This window comes from Xyrauchen texanus, chromosome 24 (genome assembly GCF_025860055.1).
Source record: "Xyrauchen texanus isolate HMW12.3.18 chromosome 24, RBS_HiC_50CHRs, whole genome shotgun sequence".
Taxonomy (NCBI): Eukaryota; Metazoa; Chordata; class Actinopteri; order Cypriniformes; family Catostomidae; genus Xyrauchen; species Xyrauchen texanus.
The window spans coordinates 7607870-7633262 of NC_068299.1; the positions used below are offsets into that span (position 1 = coordinate 7607870).

The 25393-nt window shown below is 37.5% G+C and overlaps 1 protein-coding gene across 1 annotated transcript in view; it reads right to left on the reverse strand.

Annotated features, from left to right (window-relative positions):
* Nucleotides 1-25393, reverse strand: part of LOC127618252 (inactive heparanase-2-like) — a 111399-nt gene that overhangs the window by 81121 nt on the left and 4885 nt on the right. The window lies entirely within an intron of this gene.

Genomic DNA, 25393 nt, shown 5'->3' on the forward strand with positions numbered 1-25393 from the left:
CCACTCACACTCGTTTGTTTTTCTGCTAAGAGTGTCAGGCTGTTTCATGAATCGTATCTTGGCAGCAAATCATGTCGTCTGGGAACATAAGTGCTTGCAATGATGTAAAGAATATGGATTTGAGGAAAAAAGAAATAAACATCTGTCCAACTGAGATTATATCAGCCATTCAACGCTCTCATGTTTGCATTGGCCATTGAAAAACCCATATCTGTTGCCCAATAAATAAATAGTGCACCCAAAAATTAAGATTCTGTCATAATTTACTCACCCTCATGCAGTTCCCATTTGACTACCTGTCTTATGAGAAACATAAACGTAGATTATTTTATGAATATCACAGATGCTTCTGAATATAAATGGCACTGGAACTTTAAATCTTAAAAAAGGAGCCAAAACTATTATAAAATTAGTCCACGTGCCGGCGCCGGCTGTATTTTTTCATCATTACAGCGGAAACAACATAAAATTCTCCGTCATTTTTGGGCATACAGATAAGTGTAAGACATCATTAGAGACTATAAAAGGGTCTACTTTTATTTGTGTACACTCACAATAACAACAAAACCTTGTGCTTTTGTAAAATAAAGAAAATAAAAAGGGTGAGCTTTCAGCAGTCTCTGGGTTTGCGAGCATATTTCAGAAACACGTCAAAAAAATGAACTGAAACTCCGCGAATACTTATCACACAAACATGAAACATTTGTCTAAAGAACGCTTAAAATGTCTACTTTTAAATACAACAATTCAAATTTAAAACAAATATTTTCCTGCAATGCAATCTGTATGAAACAAAGCGATGTTCATTGTTTACTGGCTCAGCTCATTATAGGTAATGTGATCACACCCACCAGCAGAGCACGCCATTCATACGCTAATGTGCTGAAGCGATCAATGCAAATGGTAAACGCCCCCGACTGTGCCTTAAAAACAACAGGTTTGTTCATTTTTCTGCACGTTTGAAAGACAGCACGATACACAAGTGAGAAATAATGACAAAGAGTTAAAATTTTCCTCAGAAGAAGAGCGGGACTCCGATGAACGTTTTTATTTTGAAGAGAGACTTGATCCAGCCGAGGATACAATGAACTAAAGTCATTTAGTTTTCATTAGTTGACATGCTATTTTATATAAACATGTACATTTTTTACTAGTGGGACTATATCCAGGCTTGCCAGCCAGGATTCAGGGTATTGACATTTGAAATATATTCTAATATGCAAGTTTTAGTTACATTTAAATGTTGTTTCGGCTAAAGCAGGTATTTAAATTGTATGCTGTATGATATAAATATGATATGTAATATGATATAAAATTATATGAATGTTTAGAATATATTTTATCTAGTGTTTATGCTGCCTCATTATCATCAATGCTTGTGCTTGTAAATATCTGTTCAGGTGTAAATGAGTAAAATGCACTTTAAATATGCCCATATTAGAAAATCATCATATTATAATGATTTCTGAAGGATCATGTGACACTGAAGACTGCAGTAATGATGCTGAAAATTCAGTTTTGATCACAAATTCCATATTACAATATATTCAAATAGAAAACTGTTCTTTTAAATTGTAAAAAGAGTTCACACAATGTTTTACTGTATTTTGGATCAAATAAATGCAGTCTTGGTGTGCAGAAGAGACTTCTTTTAAACTGTAGTGTAGGTCTAAAATTAAGTCTTTATGTAAAGAAAATGTATAGTCAGATTACTTCTTTTAACTTAAAACTTGATTTTGATCATAAAGTCTCCTCACAGTCATTCTCTTTCTGTCACATTCCTCATTGATAGGCCCAGGGGATGGGGTCTTTTGTCTCCTCAGGTGTGTATTACCTAAATATTCATGATAGTTCATGCCTCTTCGCAAATGACTTTTCTAACACTAAAATTGTCTTACTAAAGTTAAATGACTATATTGTTTTGTATGAATGAGTGATCAGGATGTTTTGACATCATTTTGTAGCAAACACTCTAGGCTACAAGATCCAGTTCTCAAAAGTCTTGTGGACAAATATTTAGTATGCATAAACATTATTTTCTTAAAAATACAAACCTGTACAAACATGTTGCTCACATATTATTGTAGCTCAGTTTTTGTAGAATACAGTGTTATCAGACTTTAGCCATTAATATGTTTTTAAGCAACTGAAAAAAGCACAAATGTCAAGGCATGTCAAAACTTCTCCAGGGCCCAAAACACCCTCAGACCCCAGAGGGTTAAAATTGCGAGTCAAAACAATGATTAATTTCATTGTGATGGCATGAGATGAAGTCAGCTCATACCATCAGTGTCACAGTTCTGCCATTGGCTGAGACTCTGTCAGAGCAGCATGATAACGCGGTAGTTCAGCATTTTGTTTCCAACAGTTCCGGTACACTATGATTGGCCACCCTATGGCAACTCACTGACAAGCGCCACCTCCTATCAGACATTTTTGCATCGGCTCTGCCTGGTTTTCTTCATTTGTAGAGTGACCAGAAGTGTTTTGTGTCAGCAGCGGAGTTCAGATCTAGCGTTGAAACCAGGAAGCAATCACGTTGCCATAATCAGTGAGAAGTGTGATTCAACCATTGCATTTTTACTTCTTACATTACAGGTTCCCTACAATGATTGATAGGTTTAGGTTTGGGTGGGGGGTACTGTTTATAAAATATGCTTTACTCTCACTGTATTGCAGTCTGTACAGATGAAAAAAAAGCTTTCACTATTCACTTTTGGTGCACCTCCATGGACATGTGACTGGGAAAATGGTGCTTAAACTTATCCCTAAACACATCAAAAGTTACCACTTTGGCCACTGGGGGCCGTATTTCTCATTTCGCTAGGCACAGACTGATTTCAGCTAAAGAAAAGTCAACTTACTGTTTCTGATTTCACTGAGATCAGTCTGGTCAGAGGTACAGATGTACAGAGCACTTAGGTGTGTGTAGTAACAGTATCTGACAGAGCTGGAATAGACTTCAGTGCTGTGTCACATGTTTCGACCAGATGCTCTCTAAAAAGCACTGAGCATTTTTCCAAACATTAACCTCAGTAAATACCTTCCAAAGATACAAACCATCAAAACATTAGTCTTGGGTTCCCATTGTAAGCCAGGGCTTTGACTGTAAATTTTCAAGGTGACAGGTCACCCTTAGCCGAGTCAAACATCTTGTACGAATTATTACAAGTGAGGCTACTGTATGTTAGATTAATTTCACAAAGAGTAATTTCTAGCTTGTGAAAGATTTTAGAATGGAGCATAAATAGAAGATATTGTATTCACTATAATTTATTACAGATGACTCTTTAAGTTGTTATTAATTGTATATAAAAATTAGGCCTGAAAATATCAATTTTAAAATTCACTGGTATTTCCAGGTTTTCCATTACCGTGGACCCTGTATATTTTTTTAGGATGCTATTTACATTATTTTCTAAACATTATTATGATGTGATCTTATTTGTATTCATTGTTTTCATCTTTAAAGTGTCCAGCTAAATTTATGTATGTTTTGATAGACACTGAAATGCACCATATTCATGTTTTGAGAGCAATGAAAGCAGGCATGGACTAGCTATTGGGAAGTTCGAGAATTTTCCCGGTGGACCGGCTGCAAAACGGGGCCGAATGGGCAGCGATAAGCTAAAATGGGCCACCACGTTATGACAGCGACATCCCCCATCCCCCGCTCAACAACTTTTGGGCTATGTAAAATCCCGGACCGATTTCTCTTCCAGTCCGGCCCTAAATGAAAGTGTAAACCCTTTACGTAATCTTGAAAAACTCACAAATCTGTATGAATCTTCTGATCGGAACTGGATTTGACAGAACTATCATAAAGGTACTGTGGCAAGTGACCGAGCTCAATACTCAAAAACGTTGAGCTATGCTCTATAATGTGATAAATGTCATGACGTTAAACATATTTAATAAATCTGATCCATTATAAATTCCATTAACCTTCAAATATTCATAAACATTTGTATGTCTCTAAAGTTGCACTTATGTAAAAGGGATTACATTGTAGAAACTACCATATGTTGGTATTTTATGTATCAGTGTAAATCCGAACATTAAAAACGTTTTGCTAGAACCACCCTTTATGTACCAATACTTATAAATACTAATGATATCATACTGATGATGTGCAGTAATAATTATTCAAATGTTTAGCACTGCTAAATGTGCTAATAGCGTTTAGGCTTGTGGGGCATCAGACATCAGAGGTGCTCCATTGGCCTAATGCTGTGCCCAGTCAACAACCCTCACCATCTGTCTTTGCTTAGAGCCGTTAGGTCCTGTCACTCAAGTTTAAAGTGAAAAATTAAAGCACAGGGCATTTTGTGAGCCCCTCCTGTGTAGAGGCTGTTTAAAAGCACTCCCGTCTCCACTTGAATGGAGTTTGGAACTCTGTAACATTCCATAGAATATTCAATTTTATTTTTCCTTCCCATGTTCCCCAGACCAGAGCAAATTTTATTACATTTTTATGGACTCTTAAAATTCCTTGCAGAATATAGCTTTTTTCACACGCAGTGTCATAAATGTACAGCATCTGGGAAGGACAGAAGTCTTAGCACTGCTGCAGCACTTCTTAAATGCATCCACAGATTTTTTTTTCATTGAATTTAAAGCCTGAGAGATTTCACCAACATTTTAATGATCTTTGTTGAAAGGAAGCATAGCCAACCAACCAACCATCACACCCCTGCAAATGTGTTTAGATTTATGGGCCGGTCAAATAAAGATTCTAGTTTCAGTCTACAAATGCGGTTGTTTCATGAGTCACCATTCAGTCCCCATTCAGATTGTTCCTGAGTTTACTGAATGGAGTTTATAAAATGTACAGTGTATGGCGAAATAACCACTTACAATTTTTCCTGCACTATTCTAGTCCTCTTTTAAAATGTACTATGGTAGTATTATTGTGTACTAAGGTGTACTGTTTTCTCCCTGGGATTAAACACTTCTGCTTATTTAATTCTCATTTGCTTGGGATAAAGGTGAAATATTAATTTAAAACATTTAATAAAGAAAATAGTACATTAACCTGTTATAATGTATGCCATGTGACATGATTTGATTAAACCTGGTGGCAACAGAACGGGGAATCTAATGATTGAAGTTAATCGTTTTAATTTAATGAATTTATTCATTCAGTTACCAGGAATAATATACTAAAATAATTGGTAAAACTCTAATAAGTCCAGGTTCTAGGGTTTAAATCAATATTTAACATTTTGCTTTATATGAATGTATAAAATGTTATTGCCTTAAAATATCTTGGGGATAAGTAAATTTTTCTGACATCACATAAAAAGATTTGTATAAATCCATTTCCTTGCCATAACAACTTGACTTAAATGCACTGAACCACACGAAATAAAACAGGTTTTGTGCAATAACTTATTTACTCATTAGTCATAATGTGACAGTAAATACTCTTGAGAAACAGCTTTTATTGTAGATCTTTTGAACTTTTGGGAACACACACACACACGCACGCATGCACCCGAACAAAACAATTATGTTTGTATAGTTACAGTCTGAGCAGCAATAGTTCTGCATTCCACATGTCAATAGTCAGACTTGTGGCAAACGCTCAGGATTTACAAATAAACAAATAGCCGGGCAAGAATGAGAGAAATTGGACACTGGGAATTAATTGTATTTCTTGTACTTTATCTTTTAGCTAAGAATCAACTTCTAATTTCTAACAATGCATGCAACAATGTATACAGTATTATTTGCCATCCACCATACTGTGCACACACCAAGATTCCAAAATGTTCATGAAACAAACAAACAAACAAAAAACCCTTTTGGCTCTTTTGCACTCAAGGTCCAAGATTTCCAAACATAAGTTTTGTATTTCACTCTCTAAGAAACTATAAGCCGTGTCAAAGTGGAAAACTTTGGAAACTTTTATGGAAGGACATCTTGCTGTTATCCTTAACAATGATGATACTGAGGAATTGTCAATGACCTCATATGGTCTTGGCCCACTACTGTCAGGCTGTTAAGCATTGTCTCAGACTCAGACACCCACAGTCTATTTAACATGCTGACTGTGACTGTGCTATTAATGGACTTTCTGATGAATACTGCACACAAAAATGGCAATGGACAGTAGAAAATCGGTGCTTCCAATCTGATTGGCTGGCTTAACGTCTGGGATTTGGGACGCCTGGAAACAAAGCCGTGTTTGCAAGGTATCGCTTTTAAGCAACAACTAATCACTGTGTTTGCCTAATCTTATAACGATGCACATTGTTTTGTTTGAAGCAATTAGTAGAACATAAACTAGATAGTGTGTGTTCCAAATATGTACTTACAGTATTACTTTTAGCTGGACAGAGATCTTGATTAGAAAGTCTACAAACATTTCCAGCCATGTCTTCTGTAGCAGACGTTGCTGTGCAATATTTTGAACAAGTTTTTCCTCGCCGGTTTATTACTGTGTTATCAACTATTTCAGCTAAATACACACCTAAACGGCATGTAAAAACAAAATAAATTGTGGTTGATTACTTGTCATGTCAGTGAGGCAGATCCTTGGTTAGAGTAAGCTGCAAAACCAACTGGACTTTATACCAAGAGTCAAAAGTCTGGGTTATGAGCGACTAGGTTAAGGATTGTCAGACTTATTTCATATAAGGGTGACAAACAGATTCTGACCTGGACAATGCAACCTTTTAGCTAGGAACCTAAAAAGGAAGGTAAATATATGTCCAGTATACAGTATATGCCTTCTTTCATTTACATATATTGATCCAAATGCTACAAAATACACTCTTGTCTCCAAGCTAACTGTTTTGATCACTATGGTGAACGGTGTTAGTTTTCGGCTAATTACTCAAGCTAGCTGTTTTTCCATATATTTCACTTGTGGAATCTCAAAGTAAGAAAGGCTGCCCAGTTCACTTTGTAGAAAAGTGATTTTATAAACAAGCATTTTGATATGTTTTGGTCTTGTGTCCAATTTGATTGTGATTTTTGTTTTGCATTTTTTCTTGTGGTTGAGCAGCTGAGTCATAATCATGGTTTGGACCTCAGTATTGATCTTGGGAATAATTGAGAATTCCAGTAAAAAATGAAAGCAATCGAACAATTAATAAGTTCTGACAAGTCTTACAGGAGCAGAGTAACTACTGACAGAAAATAAAAATGTATTATACCCTCTTTATAGATGTAATGTCCAAATCCTGCCAGCACCTTGCATAATTCAGATATCTTTGGGCAGTTTTAATAGATTTCCACAGCCAATCCACTGTGCTTACTATCTCTGTACAGTCTGTACAGGACAGGGAGGAGTTCAGCAGCTGTGAGATTCAAAAATACTCCAAAAGAAAAGAGTAACCCTATACACTTGAGTAAGAATGCTGAGCAGATGAGACTTTCATGAGCCACAAATCTCCCCTGTATTTTAAAACAAATCACAGAACCAGAGAGTGCTAGAAGCATGTGATAAGCCAAATTATGAACATGCGTAACTCAACCGACCGACAGAGCGGTAGGTATGTAGGAGGAAGGTAGGTTCCTGGATGGATGGATGGATGGATGGTAGGGCTGTAAAAATATAGTTATACATTGTATAGTACAATTTGATGCTCACTACAATACCATTTGTATCATACTATAAAGCTACATTGAATCTGTGTATTGTGAAAGTATACAAATATTACAGACAAAGTACAGACAAACTTATTTTCTCAAGAAAAACATGCAAATTGTGAGTTTATTTAAGTTTTTCTCAACAATCAAACAAAGTAATCAAGTTAATTTGAGATCTGTTTTTTGTTGCCAATGTCAGACACTGTTGTGGCATTTATGATTTTAAAGACATTTATGTATGTCGAATCCTTGATTAAGTTTGAGCGAAACATTTGTGGGTGCGTGTATCATATTGTGAGGCTATGCATTGTATTGTATCATGAAATTTGTGTATCGTTACATGCCTGATGGATGGATGGATGTATGGATGGAAGAGGTGCACTATTAATCGTAAAAGATCGCGATTTTGATTCAGACACCCATGCGATCACATTTCTAAATGACAACGATTCTGCAATGTATATTAACGTTGCAGTGGCATGCATTTTAAATGTTGATAAACTTTATATATACATACATATATATATATATATATATTCGCTGAATAAACTAAAACGCATCGGCCAAAGACGTTCCACAGTGCTTTACAAACTGCAGGGTGCAGCCACAATTAGCTAGGAGTGTGAAACAGTCTCTGTTCAGTTCAATAATTTAATAGCCACCGATGCTACAAAAATACCGGCTTTATCAAGATCTGACTAATTTGCTACTCGTGAGATGTTTGATTGCAGCTGGTGTCCTGAAAATATACAGTATGCTACATATAAGGATGTGCTACCAATTCTATATTTGCATAGCTTTAAGGCTGGGGTTAGGGTTAGGGTTATGGCTTGTTTTAATTTTACATATCACTGTTTTTAATGCTGGTAGCACATCCTGAACAGGTAGCACAGATTGTCACAACACCAGCTGCTTCCAAATGCTCACATGCCTGTGCACTTGTGTCTTGTAATGAATGGAGCACTCCTGCGTGAGACTGTGCGCTTTTTCTAATCAAAATACCCTTCTTTAGGTGTTATTAATGTAAACACAGCTGTTAATGAATTACCAGTGTAAACAAATGGGATTAGATCTGTGCTGTCTTGACGAGATATTAAAGCAAACACAACCATTAATATAAGCAAAGGGGACAAATTCTTCAAATTTTTTGATTTGGCCAATGTCTAAATGTCTATAAGCTACATATTTGCTAACAAATGCAATACAGTTTGAAACGATACAGTATTATGTTTCAGGAAGATGTTTAGCAACAGACAACCAATCATATAAAGCCTAAGTAGACTACTTCCCTCATTAAAAATTCATGCACTTTGTACCATCGCTGAAACTTTCAAGCGCTGTTTATGTTCTCCGTCTGAGGGAAACTGGTAAAGTGTCGGATAGTGGTGGCAAACGTGCTAACTGATATGATGAAGAGACAGTATTCCATGTTTCGTGGCATATTTCTGAAAACGTAAAACAAACAGAGCTGATTCGCTTGCCAGAATTTCCACAGAAGAGCAGCTCCTTTGACAGGTTGCGTGTCCGTCACGATCTGTATTCGTCCAATCATTGTTATCGAGATCGCAAATAAGAACGTTGACCCGGGGTTTACGAATGTACAGTGTGAAACATGGGAACATGAATGCCCAGGATTAATAATTAATCCAGGGTAAAGTATGAACAGTGTGAAACATGAAACAGGATAACCCAGGATTCCATTTACACAGGGTTTAGAATGACCTGGGGTTAATGTTTTCAAGTGTGAAATGCCCTGAAGTGAAGAACTTCGCTGTGAGTATACTGGGGCATTTAAAGAGTCCATATTTTGCTAATTTACAGGATCATGATTTTATTTTAGGTTGTCTACTAGAATAGGTTTACATGCTTTAATGTTCAAAAATACATAATTTTTTTCATACTGTACATTTCTGCTAAAAGTATTTTCAACGCGGTCCTGTGTCTTTAAAGACCCCTTTCCGAAAAGCTCAGTCTACTCTGTTTGGTCAGCTGGCCTAGTCTATTGTGATTGGTCAACCGCATAGAGAAAATGTAATACCCCTTACCATAACTGAGTTTCAGGCTTCCATAACAACTGTAAACACTATTGTAACCAAGGTAACAATGGCGTCGGTTTTTACCGTACAAGTTTGAGTCTGATAATAAAAGTTTGGAAGAACAACCTTCGATCCGAACTACCTTCGCAAGCACGACGTTTCACACTGGTAAGTTTTACTTTTGTAGCTTTCTTACAATTACACTGTTTATTACTGGGAACCTAACAAAGCTTCAAGTAAAAGAAATGTAGTGCATCAAAGTTAGTCATCTTTTGCTGGAATGGGTGTAGCCAAACATTTTAATCCGAGCTATGAACGGAGAACAGAGGCTTAAGGTGCGTACACACTGCCAGCGACTTTGTCGCTGCAGGTCGCTAGTGGCTGGTGGTGAAGTCGCTAGTGGGTGTTCCCACTACTGGTTGCCTAGTAACGTTTATAAATGACATTCACGGATGTCATTCCATTGCTGTTGACAGCGAATCGCTTTTCTTGCCACTAAAAACAAACATTTTGGAGTCAAATGGAATCAGTACATAAAATGCTTTATAACTAAGATGAATGAGAAACAAGGCGTGCTGTTTGCCATAGCGGCTGTTTATCTGCGGTGAAAATGCAAATGCCGGTCTGTCTGGGTCCATAAAATCCCTGCGATCTCAGATACACCTTTCCACGCAGTATTTTTCTTAAAAATGTCCTTGTACGTGGGAAGAGACATATCATAGAGCACTGGAAAATTTCTAACAGCAAGAATTAGCCTTTCATCCATCTTTCAGTTACTGCAGGAGCTGAGAGAGAGAGAAGGATCACGTGAGCTCTCCCGTCGTCTCTCTTATTGGCTGTCGCTTCCGTTAGTCGCTCCAAAGTTGAACTTTTCTCAACTGTTTTATGTCGCTGGACATGCCCACATCTAGCGCCAACGGTCGCGACAGCTCTTGTCGCCGGAAGTCACTGTGCTCGCATTGAAAATGAATGGTATTGAGTCGCTGTCGCGCGTGATGTCGCTGGCAGTGTGTACGCACCTTTACTCCAGGTTGGACATTACCGGTGGTATTAGAGAGTTCATGAGCAAGTTAGCCGTGGACTACCTTGGATAGCGGCCATAACATTACAGCTTGTAATTATATAATTATATAAGATTCTTGAGATCGACCATTTTGTTACACAGTTTTAGGTAAAAGCCAGCCCACTACTGAATAGTAAACCCTTACCAAAACAAAAACATTAAATAGCAAGTTAGCCAAGCACTACCGTGAATTGCAGACATAAAATTACCATTTGTAAAAATAAATCCATCTCCACACTTGATCGTTATTCATGATAATAAAACAAACAATCTGCATAATTCTACACAATTATAGGTACAATTGGGCCCGCAGCTGATTAGCAAAACTATTTCAACACAATAACATTAGCTAGCAGGTTAACAGAGACCTACATCTTTGCGCTGGGTGTACACTGTAGCTAAAACTCTGCATTTGAACTCTCGGTAGCAGATTAATCCACAAATGATCAAGCAAGTTCATACTTACAAGTTGTGATTCTGAAGTGCCAGATTGTCCCAACAAACTGGTAACTGCACCATCTTTCAGGAGTAAAAGTCTTGAAAATCTGGCATTGGGTTGTATTGCTAAATATTTAAAATAAATTTTAACCACTGATTCTTCAATTTGTCTACCTTTGGAAGTCCAAACAAAGAGGTTTTTCCTTTCGCAGTGAAGAAAATATTATCCTCTGACATGGCGAAAACATTAACCAAGCTCATCCTGGCCTCTGCTATAACTATGTTTGTTTGAGGTTGGGCCAAAGTAGCCCTTAGTTGGGCATTATGCAGATGTGCTTTGTAACTTTGCAGACCTTTTACATGCACAAATAGCTATATTACATACTAAAGGAAAGGTAAAATCCCAAAAAGCATAATAGGGCCTCTTTAAAGGCATTATCACTTCAATTCTGAATGCCGCACAACCCTAACTTCAATGTGCATTTAATTCTTCCAGAGAAAGTTCAACACAAAGGGCAAATTTGTGGTCGAGCCAGATGGTCCTTGGAACATTAAAACTAGTTAAAACAATGTCCAAACAGGCTGGGGGCACTGAAGCTGCCAGGTGAAATCACCCCTGCAATCTATAATAAGACCCAGCCATGGACAGTGCATTTTAAATCTAGGTCTTCAGTGCAATTCTTGCCATTAAGAAAACATAGTTTCACAATGAATAAGACAGTGTATCATACATTACGTGGCAGTCAACTAATAATATCAATTGACATTTTAAAAACACGTCCACGCACGAAAGCCAGAACCAAGGCTAATATGAATAAAAAGCTCTCTAATAATATTTGCGATTTAAATGTTGCTTGCAATAAATTTTGTTTTGTATGGGTACACATTTACTTTTCAAAACTTCAACCGATACTGAATGCTCAAGCAGACTAATTTACACTTAGAAAACTCCTGATGTTGTTATAACACTGCAAAAAAGCACTTACCAATTTACTTAAAGTGAAAATCAGCCCTCATTAATCAATTGTATGATCATGCAGAACATTTCAGGTTTTTTAAATCCATAAGGATCTCTTTCTCAACGGCAATAACAGCAGTGATGACAACCGAGTCGTCAGCAAGATCTCACACTCTTCTCTTTCAAATTACACACATCACTTAAAACTTGATTGCATCACTCAAGGCAAGCTAGAGACCTGAACTGGGACATATCCTAAAGACCACACCCACAAGAACAGATAAATCAATCTGATTGGCTGATATATCTGATAATCTGACTTTAGATTCCTATTCACTGCAGTGTTGAGGGATTCTGCAGAAATTCTGAAGGACTGATGGTTTCAGGCATGTGATTTGTGAAACAGTTGTCACACTTTGCTTGTAAGCATCAAGGAATACATTCTGATTGGATAAACTTTTTGTTTTTTGCTATTCGTTTGTAGATTAATTAGGAGTGGAAAGCGATTGAAAATACATAGGCAAAAAGGTCAATGAGAATGGAAGGATGAAAAAAGATAATTTAATTGTGCTCCAAGGTAAACTTGTGAATAGTTACTGACAGCTTAAGAGTCAAATTAGGGAAATGCTACATGCCTTCAAGTAATGAAGGACGCATGTTTTGACCGAGGAACTGAAGACTCAATTTTAGCAAGTGTAAGTCTGGTTTTTCAATGCAACAATAACAACTATAGCAATAAATGTTAGATTTATTGTAACTTCACATTGTAAGAACAAAGGAAGTGAGATTCTGTGATTGTTCCAGTGCTTTCATCTAAACAGATTGCCAGCATTGCTTTCTTTATTGATTTTTAATACAGGTTTTAGTTGTGTCAGCACTTGATACACATGTGGTTAGATGTCTTTCTGAATTGAAGCTATTCATTATTTGTTTATACAGTGGTGTTTAAACGACCTACAGCTGCTGCAGTGCACTTATCATTCACAACGAGTGCTATTCTGAGGACTTCTATAAAGACCACTATCAAATGAATATCGAATAAAAAGGAAATTTTACTGACAAAAACTTAGACATGGATAATAGCAATCACACCAAAATTAACTCTTTAGTTGGGATGATCTTGGCTAATTATTTGGTATTTAGTGTTGCATAGTAAAGTCTGACAACTAACTCCAATGTGTGTGACATGGTAAAACTACTAAAGAGATGTGGATTGATGTATATTGTTATATACATTTTTATAAATGTTGATGCTAAAAGGAACTGCTGGAGGGGAAAGTGTAAAACTTGCCCTGTCAAACTCTGATAACTTTCCTAGATCAGAATTTGGCTACAAGTGACATACCGTAAAATCTCCAAAACAAAACTGACACATAATCTCTCGGCCCCCCTCATTCTTCAAAAAAAAGGCATTGAATCAAATTAAATTTGCCATCCATAATCAGGTCATAGGGACGTGAATAGAAAAGACTATACTATGTCACAATGTCATCTTATGTAATGTGAGTGAATTTATGCATTCAAATGCAACATGGCATCTGCAAAATTTGGTAAATGTGCATTACTTGATGTTTGGTAAAATAAAATATGTTTTTTATCAGTTATGGCTCAGCAATTAATCATCACAATATTAAGTTCTTACAAGATCAACTGAATAAAAAGGAGATTTAGGCAATTTGCAAAAAACAAAAAGAAAAGAAAGGAAAAAAAGAAAAGAAAATATATATTTTTTTTATTTATTTTACCTGTAATAAAATCTACAAAGTGGGTGCAGGCCATCTTATAAGTTTTGTCAGAGGGAAGGCCCGTTGTTAATATGTGATGTGGTTAATATTCTAGGCATTTAAGATCTAATACTCCAGTTTCAACACATCAGGCAATTGTCACGCTAATATCAATATTGGATGGAGTTTGTGTACCCAGTTGGGAATTTTAGCTCCTTCCAAGCATTGCAAAAATCTTTGTTCTTTCAACATTTAGTCGTAGTTTATTTTCATTATTTTGAAAATTGTAAATATGCTCCTATTTTCTATCTGTTTCTACTTGCAAATTCATTTGAAGGATAGTTTATCACTTAATTTGGCAAATTGAACCCAAATATATAGCAAAGATTGAGTCATGCAGTCTGACAGTTTCTCGTTACATTTACGAGATGTTTAGGGCCCACTCGGTCTTCATAACCTTCTGTTGTGGCACATTTTATTTTTCCAGTGCAGTTGTGGGTTTTTTGGTCATTTAAATGAGCAAGACCGACAATGATGGAAACAAGCTAAGGAGTCTGTTATACGCATTAGTGTCCCATTTATTTACAGTTTTGTTAACTCAGGCCTAACTCTGATCTGAGATTATAAATGTTCATGTCACATTTGCCAGCATTTCTGCCTTCAACCCTCTTAGAACAACACAAAATAATAATAAGTGATGAGTGATAATAAAGTAATGAATAAAACTGAACACATAATGAGGAGAAAAGGGTTGGTTATTGGAGGTTGTAAGCCATGTTGGGATGATTTCTTAGATTTATTTGTCAAATATTGGGATATCGGTTTCATTTTGCTAATAGCCTACTTTGAACATTCAGCCTGGAAATGAAACACCGGCTTAATTTGTTTTGTAGTCCCAACCGTTTTATCTTGTGGTCACGGTGGGCGGCTGGCACGGCATGCTGTATTTTATTGCTTGATATAACTGTGCATTACATTGTGACTTGTGTTTTGATTTGGTTAAGTCTAATCGGGGGAGGGGGGCACAATGAGATGTGCACATTTAATGTATTACTCTCTGTTCCATAGATAGTGATTTGTTTTTAAAATGTGTTTACATGATTCAAGCTAGCTAATATTAATTTAAAAAAAATCATTTTCAATAACAAGCACTTCTAAAGTTATACAACTGTCAAACAGCTTGAAGAATAAAGACAAACCATATATTCTCAAAACTGTCTATTTATTGTCAACACGTTTCAACTGTCAAATCCTTCCTTTTTTCTTCACCATTTATAAACCAAAATTATAGAATATGAATCAATAAATTTGCAACTTCTATAGTTTAAATTTAGCCTATAGTAAACACCACAAAAACCTATAAATACAATAAAAGTTCAATTTTGCTTGGTCATCATTCAGTGGACTGAATTAACTCCAGATTATGTTTCTCTGTCATTAACGTGTGACTCAAGCCTTTTGAATTCACCAAAAAGATAAATTGGAGCCCCCTAACTATGATTTATCTACATCCATGAGTCTAATTAAGTTGATAAGATTCCTTTGGATTTTAAGGATTATGATTATGCTGCCTTCAAAGAAACATTTAACTGCGACAAGCCAAGTGATTTTTTTTTATTTTTTTTTTATCAAAGATGGCAGACAAAATGACAATTCAGTGTAATGACTATATTACACTGTTATTTTAAAGAACACTTACTATTTTATACAATATTGTGAGCATTATGTATTATTTAGCTATTTCGTGTATTGTGTTGTTAGCATAGCAACATGCTAGCAGCAAACTCTTCGAAACTATAGTAAAGTCTCTGTGAGCTTTGTGTGAGGAGAGACTTTGAAATGCACATTGTTGTTTATGTAGAGAATAACAAATCGGCCACTTATGAGGTTCTATTTCAGAGTAGTCAATAAGGCAGCTCACAAGGTTTTGGAACAGAGCCACTGCATTGTTTGCAATGATTGAACAACAGAGGCTGGTAATTTTGACATCAGATTCTCAGATCTTGCTTCTGGAGAATATTGTGCATGTGTTAATGTGTATTTTGTGGACCAAAGGCATGAAGAAGTAGACGCATTTGTGTGTGTTTGTGTGTGCCACATTACACAGTGATCTGGAGCATTTCTGACCTGTTCAATGTCTCATATATATATATATATATATATATATATATAAAATCATGTTTCTCTTTCACAGTCAAAAACATCTGTCAGAGCCTCAGATCTATCATTAGCACACTATTCTATGTGCACACTGTGTTTGTGTTGAGTGCACACATGTGTGTTTTCTCTGCGGCTGGGGGGCGGATACTCCAAACTCTTTGCGTCAATTTAAGCAAGAGACTGACAGGAAGAGAGAAGAGGGTAGGAAGACCATTTGACGACTGGCAAATTAAATTCTGCCATGAGGTATTCATCAAAATTCTCCAGCAATCGTTTCAATGAAATAACCGCCCGATGCTAGAGCAAAGAATTTCAGCAGGACAAACATTTGGAGCCAGGAGCCAAAAAAATTTAAATAAAAAATACATTCTGAACAGCATCAACATAACATGGGAAGTGAGCATGAGACCTACACTTATAACGTACAAAAATAAGACAGAGAGGCCTATAGTGTTGTGAAACAGCAAATTATCACTCCAGCTAGCATCTGGTCATGAGCCGTTTAATTTACACAGGAAGTTTACAGGAGGTTTTCCCACCTCTGGATAAACAGAGCAGGTTTTTGGCACAGCATTGTCCAACCCACTCACAAAAGAAAAAATTTAATTTAAAGCTGAAGAGTGTAATTTTTTTTTTCAAAGTTATCCCGACTTTACATACAGAAACATTTATAAGTAAGCAATTTGTAGGTTGATTATCCCCCCCAAAAAGTGTTTACACTTTGACTCTGTTTGGTTTAGTACCCTGACAAGCCTGACACAGTGGCTCAGTGGCTTTGGTTTGGGGTGGAATTATCTGTTTCCATCTGATCGACCAATTTCCCACAGAACGAGTGTTCTGTAAACCAGTTTTGATAATGAAAACAATCATTATTTCTGCAAATCAATCTTTGGTGATGCTAGTGGCACAGAAATTACACACTTGAGCTTTAAGGACCTTTTAATGAACATTTGGAGGACAAACATGCAGAATATACTGTCAACGAAAATGAGAGGCTAAAGGCTATCTGCTAGCTAATACCCCATCTGCCCTTACTGAACAACTTCCTGTCATTTGTCTTAGCGTAATAAGGCAAAAAGGCAGGAAATAGCATTGACTATGGCAAACATTGCAGCATACAATGCTGCATTTGATTGCATTTTAACACTAATACATCCTAACATGGCACAGAATGATTTCTGCCTCATCTCTTGAAGTGGAAGTGGGTAGTTGATGCATCAAATATCTATAAAATATATGGTAATATATCAAATCAAATCTATATTTAAAGGGATAGTTCACTCAAAAATGAAAATTCTCTCATCATTTACTCACACTTATGCCATCCCAGATGTGTTTGACTTTCTTTCTTCAGCAGAACACAAATTAGGATTTTTAGAAGAATTTCTCAGCTCTTTTGTACCATACAATGCAAGTGAAGGGGTGCCAAAATGTTGAAGCACCAAAAGTCAGCATAAAAGTAATCCATATGACTCCAGTGGTTAAATCAATGTCTCCAGAAGCGATTTGATAGGTGTGGGTGAGAAACAGATCAATATTTAAGTCCAATATAAATTCTCCTCCCTGCTTAGTCAGGCTGGGTCCGAAACCAGGAAAGGCTGCTTCCGGAGGCTGTATAAGGAGGTAGGAAGGGACCAAGGGACCAATCCAATGACTGAGTCACATCCTGACTACTGACCTTCATCTGATCGATTTTTGAAGGCAGCATAGATGTATGGCTGGCTGGCTATGAAATCCCACAATGCTTTGCGTGCGAGAATTCTTTCCATTTTTTCCATATTTTAATTCCATTTCTAGGGAAAAATTAGTATTGTAATTATGAAATATACACTTGGTTTTGGCCAAAACTCTCTTGATTTTGGTTTAGATTATTAGACCATTGTGGTTCGGTTGGATGAATGAAGTAGACGCATTACCTTTAGTCGACACCAGATGGAGATAATCAGTTGCTGGCATCCTAGAAACTATGTGATGTTATTCTGCCTCAGTAGCCTGTTCGAAACCAGTTTCTGGAGGTACCTTCGTACACTAACTGTCTGTTCAGTCACTGGATGACAAGGCAGCAAGATGAGGCAACAAGAGAGCTACCTTTGGTTTCAGACACAACCAAACTTTTACTTTCACATTCTTCTTCTTGTGTTTTTGGTGATTTACATTGTTCATGAATATGCCCCCTACTGCGCAGGAAGAACAAGCAAAAATTGACTTTAATTCATATCACCTCAGAAGATATGGATTTAACCACTGGAGTAATATGGATTATCTTTATGCTGCCTTTATGTGATTTTTGGAGTGTCCAAACTTTGGCACCCATTCACATTCTATGGACCTACAGAGCTGAGATATTCATCTAAAAATCTTAAGAAAGTCATACACATCTAGGAAGGCATGGGTGTGAGTAAATTATGAAAGAATTTTCAGTTTTGGATTCACAATTATTTTAAGTGCTGTCCCTGCTCACCATTTTAATATTTTTTTTCCATTCAGTTCAGTTTACATGGTCTTGCAGGGTGACAAATTAATGTTTAAAAGTATGAATATTTCACATGGTCATTACAACTGCATGCACAATACTTTAATTACAAAATAATTAGCTAAATGCTTTTTAAAATAGTTTTAGGTATGAAACCGCAGGACATGTCAACTTGCTAAAACTATCTCAATCCCAACTAACCATGAATCTATTGCCAGAACCATTGTGAGCAGAGGGAGAAAACATGAAGAAAATGCAATCCCAATATTCATGTGAGTGAAAGGGACAGCAGATATGATGAATGCTGCACTCTTGAGAATCTGGAAAACCAGTTCCAGGACTTCAAACTGATCCAAGATGTCCACTGTGACCATAAGACATGCCGAGAATCAAACGATGACAACTATAAAGCCCTTTAAATCAGATCTTTGATCGCATGATGGAATTTACCTTCACCGCGTTCGGCCACATATCAGTTGACACTTGAAGATGCATGGATGTGGCAGAGAGACATTTCCAGGAACAAGTTACGAACAAAGTGTGCATAAGTCATTTTGCGATGTGTGCAGTGAATGTTTATCATACTAAATATGTCAGCTTTTACTGTATGATATATGTATCAGTAGTGGTTATGACTGCAATGATATCCACATCAGCTGGAAACTAACTATACTAACTAACACACTTCTGAAATACATGGTTACAATGTCCAAAAAAAGCAATGCATTAACGTTTATCAACCAGTGGCTTTTTACTGGTTGGTCACAATAATCACAAGTATGCAAGTACAGTATGTTCTGGAAAAACAATACTAGATGCAATAATATATCACTACTAGCCATTCTGTACAATCGTGCATAGTTAGGATAGCAAAATGAATACGTTCATGCTTTTAAAAGAGAGAGGAAAATGCTTGTTGTTGATGTCAAAGACTGTGCATCCGTGCAACTGGATGACTGGGATTTTTGAAGTCATCTGTCACCTTTACTCAGACATTGATGACATATTTCCACTTTAATTTAGCAACGTAAATCCAGCAAACTTTAATATAGTTTCAACTGGTTAATTATTTAATGAACATATATGACTTTATAATGCTTTGTGTTATATTACTCTGGCATGTATTTATTTTTTTAAATGCGATGGGGTTTCAAATACAGCTGCTGATGGAGTGACTGTAAATTTGGCACCTTTCTACTTTCTGACTGCCGTAATCAATCTCTCTATATTTATTTCCTCTTTTGGAATGTGGTGGAAAAGTAAATGTAGATTATTTCCTTCGCTGTTTGAGTGAATGGGAACACATACTTCCACACTCCAAACATGGAAATGTGACCGTTTTAGCTTAGTGTATGTTGCATATTATATCACACTTCTTCTGTTTATACATTTCCAATAATGTATATTTTTCAATTTGGCCTAGGTCATGTTAATAATTTAGTATGTTGTAGGGCCCATGTATGGTAATATTAAAGGGATAGTTCACCCAAAAATTTTAATTCTCATCATTTTCTACCCCACATGCCCACCCAGATATGTATTAATTTTTTTCTTCAGCAGAATACAAACAATTAATTTTTGAAAAATATCTCAGCTCTGTAGGTCCATACAACACAAGTGAATGATGATCATATCTTTGTAGCTCCAAAAATCACATAAAGGAAGTGTTTAAGTCCATATCTTCAGAAGCGATATAATAGATGTGGGAGAGGAACAGATAAAAATGTAAGTACTTTTGTTACTCTAAATCTCCACATTCTCTTTTACATCTGAATATCACGTGTGGTGCCTGTTTAGTTTCACTTTCACGTCTGAAAAAATACCCACACCTGTTATATTGCTTCTGGAGATATGGATATAAACACTGGAGTCATACGGTTTACTTTTATGTTTCTTTTATGTTATTTTTGAAAATGACGAAGGTCTGATCACCATTCACTTACATTGTATGGACTTACAGAGCTGCAATATTTTCAAAAAATCTTAATTTGTGTTCTGCTGAGGGTGAGAAGATTCTAAGATATTTTTTATTATTTGGTGAACTATCCCTTTAATACATTTCATTTTAAATTTTAAAGACACTTTTGTTACCTTTAATCCGTTTTGGTTGTCCAATATAAAGCCTGGGTCTTGAAACAAAACCTTTGTTTCAAGACAACCATTAAGCAACCATTTATATATAATGCAACATTGACAGGGCGGAGGGCGGGGCAGAGCCGGGCCGTGATTCTACACACCCGGTCCCTTATCAAGCTAATTAAGCCTCCGAGAGGGATACAGGCCGATTGCGGACGGTGGTGCGACGAGAGAGAGATCGTTTACGGACATGTCAATTTAATCATTCAAATATTGTTTATATCGCCAGGCCGGTTCTCGCCTCCTCCTTTCCATTGAACTGCTTTACAGCAACATTAAACTGTAACAAAGTAACAATAATTTAATTCAGACAATGCACTGAAAGAGGAGCTCAAACAAGAGGCAGCACTGCAGAACATAAAAATAGAATGGAACTGAAGCAATTTTGAGAGCACCCCCATCCTCGACTTGTCTCAGAAGGTTTGCTTTATTTAAGCAGGACTAAACTGTATTGAGTGCAGAGGTGCAAGCTAGCATGACCTTGGGGTTATCTCACCATGGTTTGTTCTAACTGGCTGGGGGGGTTTTCACACCTATTACAGATAGCTCTAATGAAAAAGGGTCAGAAAAGCTGACCTGTGAGGAGTGGAAATAGATGGGGCAATGCTCTCTTAACTGCAATTCCCTTGCCACCAGCCAGTTACTGAGCAGTGGGCGTCCTGATTGCTAACAGACCTGTCTGCCCCTCTGCACCCAGGTGTCTTAATTCTCACCAATCAGTCATGCACATGACAGGCTTTTTGCTGCAGAACACATGCTGAGATCCAGAGGGAGAGATTCCTTTCCAAAGCCATGTTTCACCTCCTATGTGTTTAGTCCTAATGTCTGTTACAGCCGCCCTGTCAAACGCAGATGTGTCTAAAAACAGAGTGTGTTTGAAAAACATGGGCAAAAGTTAAAAGAGTGCTCTGTGCTGAATTTGGCAAGAATTAGATAACAATTTTGATATGAATTTGATGCCAACAGCCATTCTGACATTCTTATCTGATACTCAGAGAGTTTCTATATCAAAAATAAAGAGAAAATGTGCTGCCTGACCTGCGTTAGAACTCACACAGTGTCTGACATCAAATTTAGTACAATCTTTCCGCAGTAAATCTGCTTTAAACAAATAAACGCCCTTCGGCTGGCTGTACCTGATGGTCTGCTTTCAGTTTACATTGAGATTACCACATCGATTGTAATAATAAAACAATGGCGTTTACACAAAAACAGCAGACCTGTCAAGGAAAACCCCAAATTGTCTCTTAATTCCCCTCACGGTTTTCAGCAGAGTGTTGGATTTAAGCTGCTTCAAGGGGCGCACAGGGAGAATTAAATTAACAACAACTGTGTCTCGGCAACTGAAATCACAACAAAATCCAAACGGGACCCATCAGCCAATGATCCAAACAAAATAGCACACCTGATCCAAACAAAACCTACACATTCTCACGGCGAAATTGTATGGATTCAGATTACTTTTCAAAATGTGCCTAATTCGTATGAATTCATACGACTTTCACTGCAGCCAATGATGTCGCTGGACATCGTTTCCATCTAATATGGAACAATTACTTGCTTCTGTCACACAAAAGCTTCCTATCATGTTTAACACTCTACTGGATAGGTTTAGATAAGGTGTTTGGGTAAGGGCATAATATTAGACATTAGACATCCGTGCATTTGCACGTGATGTAATCGTACAAATTTATTTGAACAAAATCATCCGAAATAGCCAACTCATAAAATATGGAAGAATTTTTATGAGACTGAGTTGAACAAAACTGTTATTCAATATGCATTTAGTAATTTACCCTTATACTTATGCACACAGAATACACTACTGGGCTGATTCCATGTATCGCACACTGCTAAAAAAAAGTGCCCTGCTGTTTAAAGAACTGTAACAAGTGCTGTTACAAAGTGTCATTTTCTAAATCACTGTCAGCTGTTTTCTCAAATGGCCCTTTTTTGTTCATGTCACCATTTAGCTTGATCTGACACTTTTGGTACTACAAAGACAAACCCTCAGAGACTTCTGTCTTTCAAACAATTATTCCCCCTAAAGTGATCTGAACGTTTGGGACAGTATATGTGTGTGGAACTCTGAAATCTGAAATTGGACACTGGATTTACAAACAGGCAAAGCACAGCTGTTGAAAATGATCAATAAAACCAGATGCTTGGCTGATTGAGCACTGGACCGTCCTGTCTCATGATTTCAAACCTATTCCTTTTTGGAAAGAGCAACTAAAAATTACATCACTGCATCTGTTGGGATACATGTGGCAACAAAATGGCAACAGAAACATAACTGAAGTGATGGTAACTGATCAGTTCATATTGTTATGCCAGCTTGGTCCAGGACAGCGAGACAAAACAAGTCATCATAGTTCATAAAACCTCAAACAACATCATACTGAACCCTAAACACTGAAGACATCCAAGAAAACAGAATGCCAGTGCCTGCGCTCCACGTGATGAAATATCATATCACTACAGAATCTGAAAATTACTCTGTTTACAGTACTGCAGATATTCCCACTGGACTATAATAATCTTATTTTATGATAATTTTTCAAAATCTACAGCTTTTCTCCATCAGCATTATCACTGAGAATCAGCATCATTCAACACGTGTTGTTTGTGTTTAACATCAGAATCAGAATGAGCTTTATTGCCAAGTGTTCTCATGTACACATGGATTATTTTTTTTTGTGATAGGAGAAACAAATGCACACAGAACATTACAGTGAGACACAGAATATAAAACACGGTATGAGTATAATAGACATACAAATAATAGGACATACAATGTAGTGTGTGCAAGGTAGGGGTATGTACAGTTGTTAAATTAAATATGTGCATATGTACATGAGATGTGTATTTACGTTATTGCACTATGGGGTAGTCCTGGTGCAGTTTCATTGTTCATGAGGAGAATGGCCTAAGGGTAAAAACTGTTCTAGTGCCTGGATATCCTGGCGCTCAGTGCTCTGTAGCATTGGCCAGAGGGCAACAGTTCAAAGAGTGAGTGGGCAGGGTGTGTGGGGTCTAGAGTGATTCTACCTTCACATTTCCTCACTCTGGAGACGTACAGGTCTTGGAGGGTGGGCAATGGTGGCACCAATAATCCTCTCAGAAGTCTGACTGTCAGACTGTCCGTTTTAGTTTTTCTACTGTCGGATTAGTTGGCTGAACCAAACCAGATTGTTATAGATGTACACAGGACAGACTCAATGATGCCCGAGAACAACTGTGTCAGCAGCTCCTTCTTCAGCTGGTGAAGGAAGTACAAACTCTGCTGAGCCTTCTTCACAATGGAGTCTATGTGGGTCTCCCACTTCAGTTTCAGATGGTAGAGCCCATAAACCTGAAAGAATCCACTGCTGCCGGTGTTGTTCAGTATGGTGGTGGTGGTGGTGGTGGTTTGAGCATGTTCAGCTTGTTGTGACCGCACCAAACAGCCAGCTGATCAACCTCCCATCTGTTTGCAGACTTGTCACATCATGAATGAGGCCAATAACCATGGTGTCGTTTGCAAACTTCAAGAGCTTGACAGTGGGGTCTTTTGCAATGCAGTCATTTGTGTACAGGGAGAAGAGCAGTGGAGAGAGAATGCATCCCTGAGGAGCACTAGTGCTAATAGTGAGGGTCCGGGATGTGAGTTTCTCCAGTCTCACTAGCTGCTGCCTATCAGTCAGAAAGCTGGTGATCTGTCGACAGATTGGGGTGGGAATGGAAAGCTGGGCCAGATTGATTGAGAGAAGATCAGGCATGATGGTACTGAAGGCTGAACTGAAGTCCTCAAATAGGATGCTTGCATAAGTCCCTGGTCTGTTGAAGTGTTACAGGTTATAAAGCAGTCCCATATTGACAGCATCATCCACAGAACTGTTTGCTCGGTAAGCAATCTGAAGGGGGTCCAGCAGGGGTCCCGTGATATCCTTCAGGTGGGCCAAAACCAGTCTCCCAAATGGCTTCATGACCACAGACGTGAGAGCGACAGGTCTGTAGTCATTAAGTCCTGTGATTTTGTTTTTTTTGGTGACCTTAATGATGGTGGAGCATTTAAAGCAGCAGGGAACTTCACAATGCTCCAATGATCTATTGAAGATCTGTGTGAAGATGGGGGCCAGTTGGTTAGCGCAGACATTCAGACAGGCTGGTGAAACACCGTCTGAACCTGAAGCTTTCCTAGTCTTTTGTTTCTGAAAGACCCGACACACATCCTCCTCACAGAACATAAGCATAAACTGAGAAACAGGAGGGGGGTTCCAGGAGGTGTTGGTGTGTGTGAAGTGAAGATCGGAGCAGGGGAGGGGTGTGAGACTGGGCTTTTCACAACTAATACGCATTCAATTCATCAGCCATGAGTTAACTCTCAACAAAGCGAGGGCGAGGTGTCTTGTACTTGGTGATGCTTTTTAGGCCTTTCCACACAGATGCAGGATTGTTGGCTGAAAACAGTTTTTTTGCTTCCCTTGTGTGCATCATTTGGATTGCATGTGTAGCACCACTGTGCCTCCAAATAAGATGTCTAATAAAACGTAAGAATAATCAAACACTGGCAAAAAATTATCAGGTATGCTGTGCCGAAAAATTCAGCAGTACATCCCTGGTGAAACTAATTGGGGAAAAGTGACAAACAACATGACAATCAAACAAAAGTAACAAAAATGCTAGAGAGCTCCACACCAGCCATCTGCAGCGCCATTTTTCTCACTAACATGCACAAACCAAAAACCTGTTTGTATGTTAATCAGCTATGTACCGTTATATTTTATGAAGTTGGATTCCAAGGTGGAAAACACATTGTTTAAC